A 9,258-nucleotide genomic window follows, 5' to 3' on the forward strand; every position below is an offset into this window, starting at 1 on the left:
GCTGTGGCACAACTATAATCTGAATGCCATGGCTTAAGCTTGCACCCCAAGTACTGGACACTGCACCCTGCCACAGTCACTGCAGTCTCCTTTGTTCCTGGACTCTGGGAACCACTGGATTCATGTGAATCCCCACTGCCCCACCTCTTTACATGGTTAAATTGCAATCCAAAATATGATTAATTGAGCTTAAGTTACATATGTTCAAATTAGCCATAAGGGAGCCTGGTAATACATGGTCTATCCGGCCTTCATCTCTTCTCCACGGTAGATGGTTTCTTCCTTGTCCTTAGAATCATGAAATGAGGAGTCCAGAGGCTAAGTGATCTATAGATAACTCCTGTCCCCTCTTTTATGAATATATTAAATTGTAATAGCACAATAAAAACTCAAATGACTTTGCCAGAAACATGGACAGAAATGAAAATTCATGGAGGATAAATACTCAGTATTGGGTTCTGAATTCAAATTAGTGACTATCTGACTATCAAGTCTGTAGGTTTTATTTCACAGTGAATCATTGTGTTACACACATTTTATTCTCTCTACTACCTGAACTTTCACAGAACTCACTATCAGTATTTATAATACGTTTATAAATGTGCATGTATTTGTTATTGTAATATTGACTTTGGAGGTTAAGAATTTTGCTTTATGTCATCATTATATAATTGTATTTTTACTAGCTAATTGTTCTTAAGTTATGTCTCTTAACCAAATCTAAAATTCCTTTAGGACAATTTTCTTTATTTCACATTAAAATATAAATATAAACTATGCTATACATTGGATTGGATTCATTAATTTGACTAGAGTGTCACTGAAATAAACCACACAAACTTTTTAAGCTATACTGAAATATGAAATATGTTTGATCACTTTTTCTTCTTACTTCAGCTCCCATATATATGTAACAGGATTGCATACTATAATCTATCTAGCTAATTCGTTTCTTATGTGTACTGGGTTTGGCATTGGAGGACACCCTCTAATACTCAAACATAAGGACATTTAAAGGAAATATTTCCAGAATTGCTTGTAAATAACAATGTGGGGACATATATTTGAAAGCCATCTATGAAACTGAAAACAAAGGAGGGACTCTATATAAAACGTCTTCTGCAAAAAGTCAATGATATCAGCACAGTAACCATGATAAAAAATATATGGCCCAAAGTAAACCCTGGGGCTTCCCTTGTAGCTCAGTCGGTAAAGAGTCCACCTGCAATTCAGGAGACCCGGGCTCGATTCCTGGGTTGGGAAGATTCCACTGCAGAAGGAAATGGCAACCAACTCCAGTATTCTTGCCTAGGAAATCTCATGGACAGAGGAGCCTGGTGGGTTACAGTCCAAGGGGTCGCAAAAGTCAGACACAACTGAGAGAACAAACAAATCCTGGAATTACTGTTAGTAAGGAAAACATTAGACAGCACTGATTTGAGAGAAAAACTCCAGTTGCCTCTGCGTCCCGGTGCTGCGTCGCTGTGGAGCACGTGCTAGTCCTTCAGCCAAGATGCCCGAGGAGACCCAGGCTCAGGATCAGCCGATGGAGGAGGAGGAGGTGGAGACGTTCGCCTTCCAGGTGGAAATTGCCCAGTTGATGTCACTGATCATCAACACTTTCTACTCGAATAAGGAGATTTTCCTGAGGGAGCTGATTTCAAACTCGTCCGACGCCCTGGACAAGATCAGGTATGAGAGCTTGACCGATCCCAGTAAGTTAGACTCTGGGAAAGAGCTGCACATTAATCTCATACCAAACAAGCAAGATCGAACCCTCACCATCGTGGACACCGGCATTGGGATGACCAAGGCCGATTTGATTAATAACCTGGGCACCATCGCCAAGTCCGGGACCAAAGCGTTCATGGAGGCTTTGCAGGCTGGCGCTGATATCTCCATGATTGGCCAGTTTGGTGTCGGGTTTTATTCAGCCTATTTGGTGGCTGAGAAAGTGACCATTATCACCAAACATAACGATGACGAGCAGTACGCCTGGGAGTCTTCTGCAGGAGGGTCCTTCACAGTGAGGACTGATACAGGAGAACCTATGGGGCGTGGAACAAAGGTTATTCTGCATCTGAAAGAAGACCAGACTGAGTACCTGGAGGAACGGAGAATAAAGGAGATTGTGAAGAAGCATTCTCAGTTCATTGGCTATCCCATCACTCTTTTTGTGGAGAAGGAACGTGATAAAGAAGTTAGTGATGATGAGGCAGAAGAGAAGGAAGACAAAGAGGAAGAGAAGGAGAAAGAAGAAAAGGAGTCTGATGACAAGCCTGAGATAGAAGACATTGGCTCAGATGAGGAGGAGGAAGAGAAGAAGGACGGGGACAAGAAGAAGAAGAAGAAGATCAAGGAGAAGTACATCGATCAAGAAGAGCTGAACAAGACAAAGCCTATCTGGACCAGAAACCCTGATGACATCACTAACGAGGAGTACGGAGAGTTCTACAAGAGCCTGACCAACGATTGGGAGGATCACTTGGCAGTCAAGCATTTTTCAGTTGAAGGACAGTTGGAATTCAGAGCCCTTCTTTTTGTCCCAAGACGAGCTCCTTTTGATCTGTTTGAAAACAGAAAGAAGAAGAACAACATTAAGTTGTATGTTCGCAGAGTTTTCATCATGGATAACTGTGAGGAGCTAATCCCTGAATACCTGAATTTCATTAGAGGTGTGGTGGACTCTGAGGATCTCCCTCTGAACATTTCCTGTGAGATGTTGCAACAAAGCAAAATTTTGAAAGTTATCAGGAAGAATTTGGTCAAAAAGTGCTTGGAACTCTTCACTGAACTGGCAGAAGATAAAGAGAACTACAAGAAGTTTTATGAGCAGTTCTCTAAAAATATTAAGCTTGGAATACATGAAGATTCTCAAAATCGGAAGAAGCTTTCAGAGCTGTTGAGGTACTATACTTCTGCTTCTGGTGATGAGATGGTTTCTCTCAAGGACTATTGCACAAGAATGAAGGAAAACCAGAAACACATCTATTACATCACAGGTGAGATGAAGGACCAGGTAGCCAACTCGGCCTTTGTGGAGCATCTCCAGAAGCACGGCTTGGAAGTGATCTACATGATCGAGCCTACTGATGAGTACTGTGTGCAGCAGCTGAAGGAGTTTGAGGGGAAGACCTTAGTGTCAGTCACCAAAGAGGGCCTGGAACTTCCAGAAGATGAGGAAGAGAAAAAGAAACAAGAAGAGAAAAAGACAAAATTTGAAAACCTTTGCAAAATCATGAAGGACATTTTGGAGAGAAAGTTGAAAAGGTGGTTGTGTCTAACCGGTTGGTGACATCCCCATGCTGCATTGTTACAAGCACATACGGCTGGACAGCAAACATGGAACGGATCATGAAGGCTCAAGCCCTGAGAGACAACTCAACGATGGGTTACATGGCAGCCAAGAAGCACCTGGAGATCAACCCTGACCATTCCATCATCGAGACCTTGAGGCAAAAGGCAGAGGCTGACAAGAATGACAAGTCTGTGAAGGATCTGGTCATCCTGCTGTACGAAACAGCTCTTCTGTCTTCTGGCTTCAGTCTGGAGGATCCCCAGACACACGCCAACAGGATCTACAGGATGATCAAGCTTGGTCTCGGTATTGATGAGGATGACCCCACTGCTGATGACAGCAGTGCTGCTGTCACTGAGGAAATGCCTCCCCTGGAAGGAGATGATGACACGTCCCGCATGGAAGAAGTAGACTAAGCGCTGCCTGAGCATCACTTTGCTGTGTGTTCAGCACTCTGTCTCCATTCCCTCTAATATGTTTTCAAGTATTTCTTTATTTTTGTTAACATTTAAAAATCGTTTGGCATGGTAACTACATGAGGGGAGGATAAGATTCCTTTATACTAAGTGTGATACTGTGATACTTTTAGCACTAAAGCAGAGCTAGTTGTTTTTTCCTAGTTTCATGTTGGCTTATTTTAACAGATGGAAGTAGTTACGTTTGTTGTAAGGTGTGTATGTAACCTGTGTTAACTTTGTGGTCTGAAGTGTTTAGCTATCAAGCGGATTCTTTAGTAGACCAAAATTTTCTGTCACTGAAGTGTTCTGAAGTATATACCGTGATGTTTAAAAGAAACACTTGTTAAAGCAAGTTTTCATCTTCTGGGATATACTTTTTAAAACTTCCATCCCCTGGCACTGCATGTGCCAGGCCTCTAGAAGTTAGTGTGTTAAGCTGAACCAACTTGATTGGAGCCGCTGTCCATACATAGGGCTTGTTTTCCAAAGAAAAATATTGTTTAGAGTAGCAAAATTATAAGCCTGCTCAGGCATGTTGTAAAGCCGCTGGAAAAGTAACTTGGAGCAAGTTTTGTGAATGGAAATGTAGTGCTCAAGTCACATTCTGCTTTAAAAAGTTGTAACAAATACAGATGAATTCTTAAAAAAAGAGAGAGAGAAACTCATCAAATCAATCTTTTCAATTATAACTCCAGATATAATAATGACTTTGTTAACTAGCTTGTGGAACTTTGAAGAAACAAAATCTAATGCCCCTGGTGGTGCAGTGGCTAAGAATTCACCTGCCAACGCAGGGAACATGGGGTTCCATCCCTGGTTGAGGAAGATTCCACATCCTGTGGAACAACTGAGCCCATGCTTCATAGCTCCTCTAGAGCTCACAGCCAGCAACAAGAGAAACCACCACAATGAGAAGCCCACGCACCACGAGGAGGAACAGTCCCCACTTCACACAACTAGAGAAAGCCCATGAGCAGCAGCGAAGACCCACTGCAGGCAAAATAAATAAATAAAAATTTCATAAAAATAAACCTGTAAATTGAGGCTGAAAAGTTTTTTTAAAACATCTCCGTAAAGATCTTGCAGTTAAGTGACTTTTATCAATTTTAATAAAACTATTTGAAACATAACAATTATAAATTCTCTGTAAAAACTTGTAGACTATCAATCACACAGAATATGCAATAGGTATATGATTTATGCACATTTTTGCTTTCATCTTATAGAAGAAATTAATTTGCATTTCAATCAGAAGGGAGTATATGCATAACTAAAACATACCCTATAATATGTGGGGTCCACTCCATATTTTCTGTTATTCTAACAGTAATATTATCAAACAACCAGATAGTGTTTACCATGCATCAGATGTTCTCATAAATTCTTTTCATGTATGGCTTATTTTATTCTTCTCTATATTTGATTATGCTAGTTTATTAAATGCATACACATGCACTACTTAATAGATTTAACAATCTCACAATTTACTTCTGAGTCACATAAAGCTAATAGGAAACCACTGCAAAATAGTCTTGCTAGAGAGTCACTGAACTTAGTAACATTAATTTTAAAATATTTGAGTTAGGCTTAAGAAATTAAAAGGCTACTGAAAGAGAAATATTTAAAGGAACTGATATTTCCTGCCCCAAATTCCTGTTACATTCAATGGATACAAACTTCAGGGAAACACAATTAAACTAAAATAGTCAACACAAATTGGAAATTTGAGATGACTTTTAAATTTTCTTGAATTGACAAACAATGATTGGGAGTCATTATTGCTTAAAGAAAAAATTATAAAATTTAAAAAAAACACTGGCTAACAAAGACTTAGAGCAACTGATATCATTATATATAAATTGCATATTCAAAGTCAATATATCCTTATGCTAGTGGAAATATGAGATTTTTCAAAAATTAAATTATTAATTTTGTTTTTATATGCTGTCTCAAGGTGCTTTCATCCCTGAAAGGCCAAATTACCATGTAAGTGGGGACTTTATCATGATGAAAATGTGACTAGAGAATTTTCAGTGGTTAAGATATTGGGTTTCAAATTCAAAAGAGTATGAATTCAAATTCTCAGGACCACCTCTGCATAACTCTTTGCGTTTTCAAATTAATTTTCTTATCCTAATTTTTCTTTTACAACAAGGTTGTATCCTCGGTGACTAGTTTCAACACTGGGGGACCATCACAAAAGAAGTGGCCTATGGTGCTTGGTCCACAGAAGGATGGGCCATCAACCAAGCTGTCTGTAGCATAGACATGGGACACCAGACATCCAAGAACCTACTGCCATCCACAAACATAGGGACCTATTCATTATGACTGAATAGCGGAGAGGATTACAGATGGCCACAATGTGATCATTAGCCATCATAGAGAGGAGGAAACATTCAGAGCTTCCAAAGAAGAAAAAGAAGTACATCTGGGTACCAGAGCCTACAAAAGAGATGTTTTTCCTTGGGGATGCTAGATCTACCAACATCTTTGGCACCATGACCAAGGTGAAACAGACTTCAAGAAGTGACAAGTTCCTGAGAAAGAAGTATACGGGTGTTTGAAGAGCAGGACCCATACTGGTAACTGTGACAATAAGGAAGTTACCCAACAAAGTGACTGTATAGATGACCAGGAACAAAACAAAGAGGGAAACTTGCATCTCAGGGTTGTTTATAAAACCACAAAGAATAAATTCAGTCACTTGGGTGTGATTTTCACAGATCATATCTTAAACCAGTTTCTCTCTAATAATCAAAGTATATGTGTCAAAGGATCAAAGAATATTCTTTAAATGTATATATAATATCAAATATAATAATAAAATACATAAATGTATCTTTGTTCTCAGTTGTCTTACCATTCTATTTCTCTAAAACAGAATATCTACAATAAGATTAAATCAGAGCAAAGAAATAATTTGCATGAATACCACTAATTGTCTGTCACCGAGGTGCAGTTTGTCTCTCACCAGTGATGATAGTCTGCAGCTCATATTCTTCATCAGAGGCATGCTATTTTTCAAGATGAAGTAGAAAGAGTTTAAGCAGCTAATAACTCAAATAGAATCACTTAATAATTTAAAAAAATATATCCAAGAGGTATCCAAGAGGCAAAAAGATAAAAATTGGGCTAGTTTGACTTTTTAAATCTTAGATTATAAATGGTACATTTCTATCAAATGGAGTGCATCTTATATAATACACTACTCCATCCAGTATATATACACATATATACATCTTATATGTATATACACATATAAATTATATACACATGTAGATACACATATATGTATATATGAGGGAACCTTAGTAAATAAACATAGGTAAACAAATAAACATAACACGTACTTATGATTTTAGCACCTTGTGCAGTCCTCACGGGACTGCTATTTATGTGATTTTTCATGGTGCTTCTTGAACCATAATTTCACATCACTGGACCCCAGTTCTTACTATGCACAACGGTATAGTCATATCATTTGAATTGGGCTTTATAAAAATAGCAAACTTCTGAACAAACATAACCTACAATCCAGAAGTCCTCCTTCCAGCACTTATCTCAGTTCCAATCCATCAAAACATTTCTGCTTCCCACTGTGTTGGGACTTTGTTAAATTAACATATGTTAAGTGGAGCTCAGGGGTGTAGGATGGTGAGCCCTGATTCAACAAAAGATCACAAAGGAAAGTGAAATGGAGTTTATTACTCTCAGATTCTGGAGGAGGAGCTATAGGAGGAAGTCAAGGCAAGAGTGCAGGCACAAAGAAAGGCCGAATGTGGGGTTTTTGCCTTTATTATGGTCCAAAGGTGGAATATTTAGAAGTTCCTTGGCAGAGGCCAGATTTGTTAATTCAAACCAAAAAATGCAGAATTTTTGTATGCTTCCCATGAGTTGTTTTGTTTTTTTTCCTAAGGGGGCACAAGGAAAAGGCCCTCCCTGGGAGACAGGGGCGACTGTTTATAACAAAGACATTTGGGGTATCATGTCAGAAAGTTACAATTACTTATGGCTCTTGGGCTGTTATCTAGGGTAAGTGTTCACTGGAGGGGTTAATATCAGTTTAAGGTCCCTGCAAATTAGGGACCGATAATGAGTCAGCAGTATTATGAATTAATTTACCTAAATTCTCAACAGACTGTCAGTCTTCTCCAAAACTGCATGGACAAAGTGGGAACTAGTCCTTTACTATTGTGTATCCACTGAAAGTCCACTCATGGAATTACTAATTCAATTAGTATTATCTCAAACACAATATCTTCTTTAGAGTAGATCATTTTGATTGAAAGTAGAATTATATAAATATTTTCTGTACAGTTCTTACTCAACAACAGCATATCAAATGTTAGGGATCACAAAAATATATGTTGGAAAACACCTATTTTATAAAGCTACATTGGAGCTGAGCTGAACAATGTTTCCATCTTTTCAGATATTGGGGCTATGTAAGTATTAAGTATTACATCAATTATTTTGATCTAATATTGATATTAGGTCAAATTGATAAGCAACTGATCTAAGTATTAGAACAATTATTTTATAAAACATTTTTCAAATTTAATTTAAAAATCTTACTTTATTTTATAGTCAAATCAGGTTTAACACAGATTTCTCTGAAAGTAAGGAGTTGAAAATGCAGACTATTTGAAGAATTCTGTCTTAATTCTATTCCAATGATATATGTACTTTGGTAATATGTCACCTATTTCACATATCACAAGTTCTCAAACCAATATCCTCTACAACAGAAGGAAAGGAACTGGTCATCCCAGGCTGCCCACACCGATGGTACTCCAGAATAATAGGTTGAGAGACCCGACCGTGATTGTGACCACTACCTTTCACCACTATTGCAAATTCTGCTTCAATACCATTCACACTTACAGTAACAATAACAACAGTATTCCTGGTATATTTAGAAAAACTTACAAATAGCTTCAGTGGCTTCCCAAGTGGCTCACTGGTAAAGAATCCACCTGCTAAAGCTGGAGATGTGAGTTCGATCCCTGGGTCAGGAAGATCACCTGGAGAAGGAAATGAAAACCGACTCTAGCAATCTTGCTTGGGAAATCCCATGGACAGTGGAGCCAGGTGGGCTTCAGTCCTTGGGGTCACAAAGAGTCAGACAGGACTGAGAAACTATAAACCACCAGCAGCATAATAGTTTCAGATGCATTATCATGTTCACCAGCATTTTGTAACAATTCTAAATTCACTGTGACTCTAAATACACTCCATCATTTGTCTGAGGAAAACAATTATGAGAACTGAATAAGGTATCAAGATTTTATAGTAGTCCAACAATTTTTAGTGTATCTCTAAAATACCTCAACCACTTCTGCCTCTCAGATTTCTAATACTGAAGTGGCAGAAAACAATAACAGGTTTAATATCTAGTCGTGGAGTGACCAAGGTCTATAATGTAACATCCATGGTCTCTACTGTGAGATAGGAATAAGGCAAGACAAGAAGATTATCAGTTTCTTTATTTGATAATCA

General features: G+C 38.4%; 2 pseudogenes; one reads left to right on the top strand and one right to left on the bottom strand.

Moving 5' to 3' along the window:
- The first annotated feature begins 1,471 nt into the window (after nt 1-1,471).
- Nucleotides 1,472-4,108, top strand: LOC110124472 (heat shock protein HSP 90-alpha pseudogene; annotated as a pseudogene).
- Nucleotides 4,109-5,901: 1,793 nt separating this feature from the next.
- Nucleotides 5,902-6,487, bottom strand: LOC110124473 (olfactory receptor 10A7-like; annotated as a pseudogene).
- Between the last annotated feature and the right edge of the window lie 2,771 nt (nt 6,488-9,258).

Source organism: Odocoileus virginianus, unplaced genomic scaffold (genome assembly GCF_023699985.2).
Source record: "Odocoileus virginianus isolate 20LAN1187 ecotype Illinois unplaced genomic scaffold, Ovbor_1.2 Unplaced_Scaffold_21, whole genome shotgun sequence".
NCBI classification, from domain to species: domain Eukaryota; kingdom Metazoa; phylum Chordata; class Mammalia; order Artiodactyla; family Cervidae; genus Odocoileus; species Odocoileus virginianus.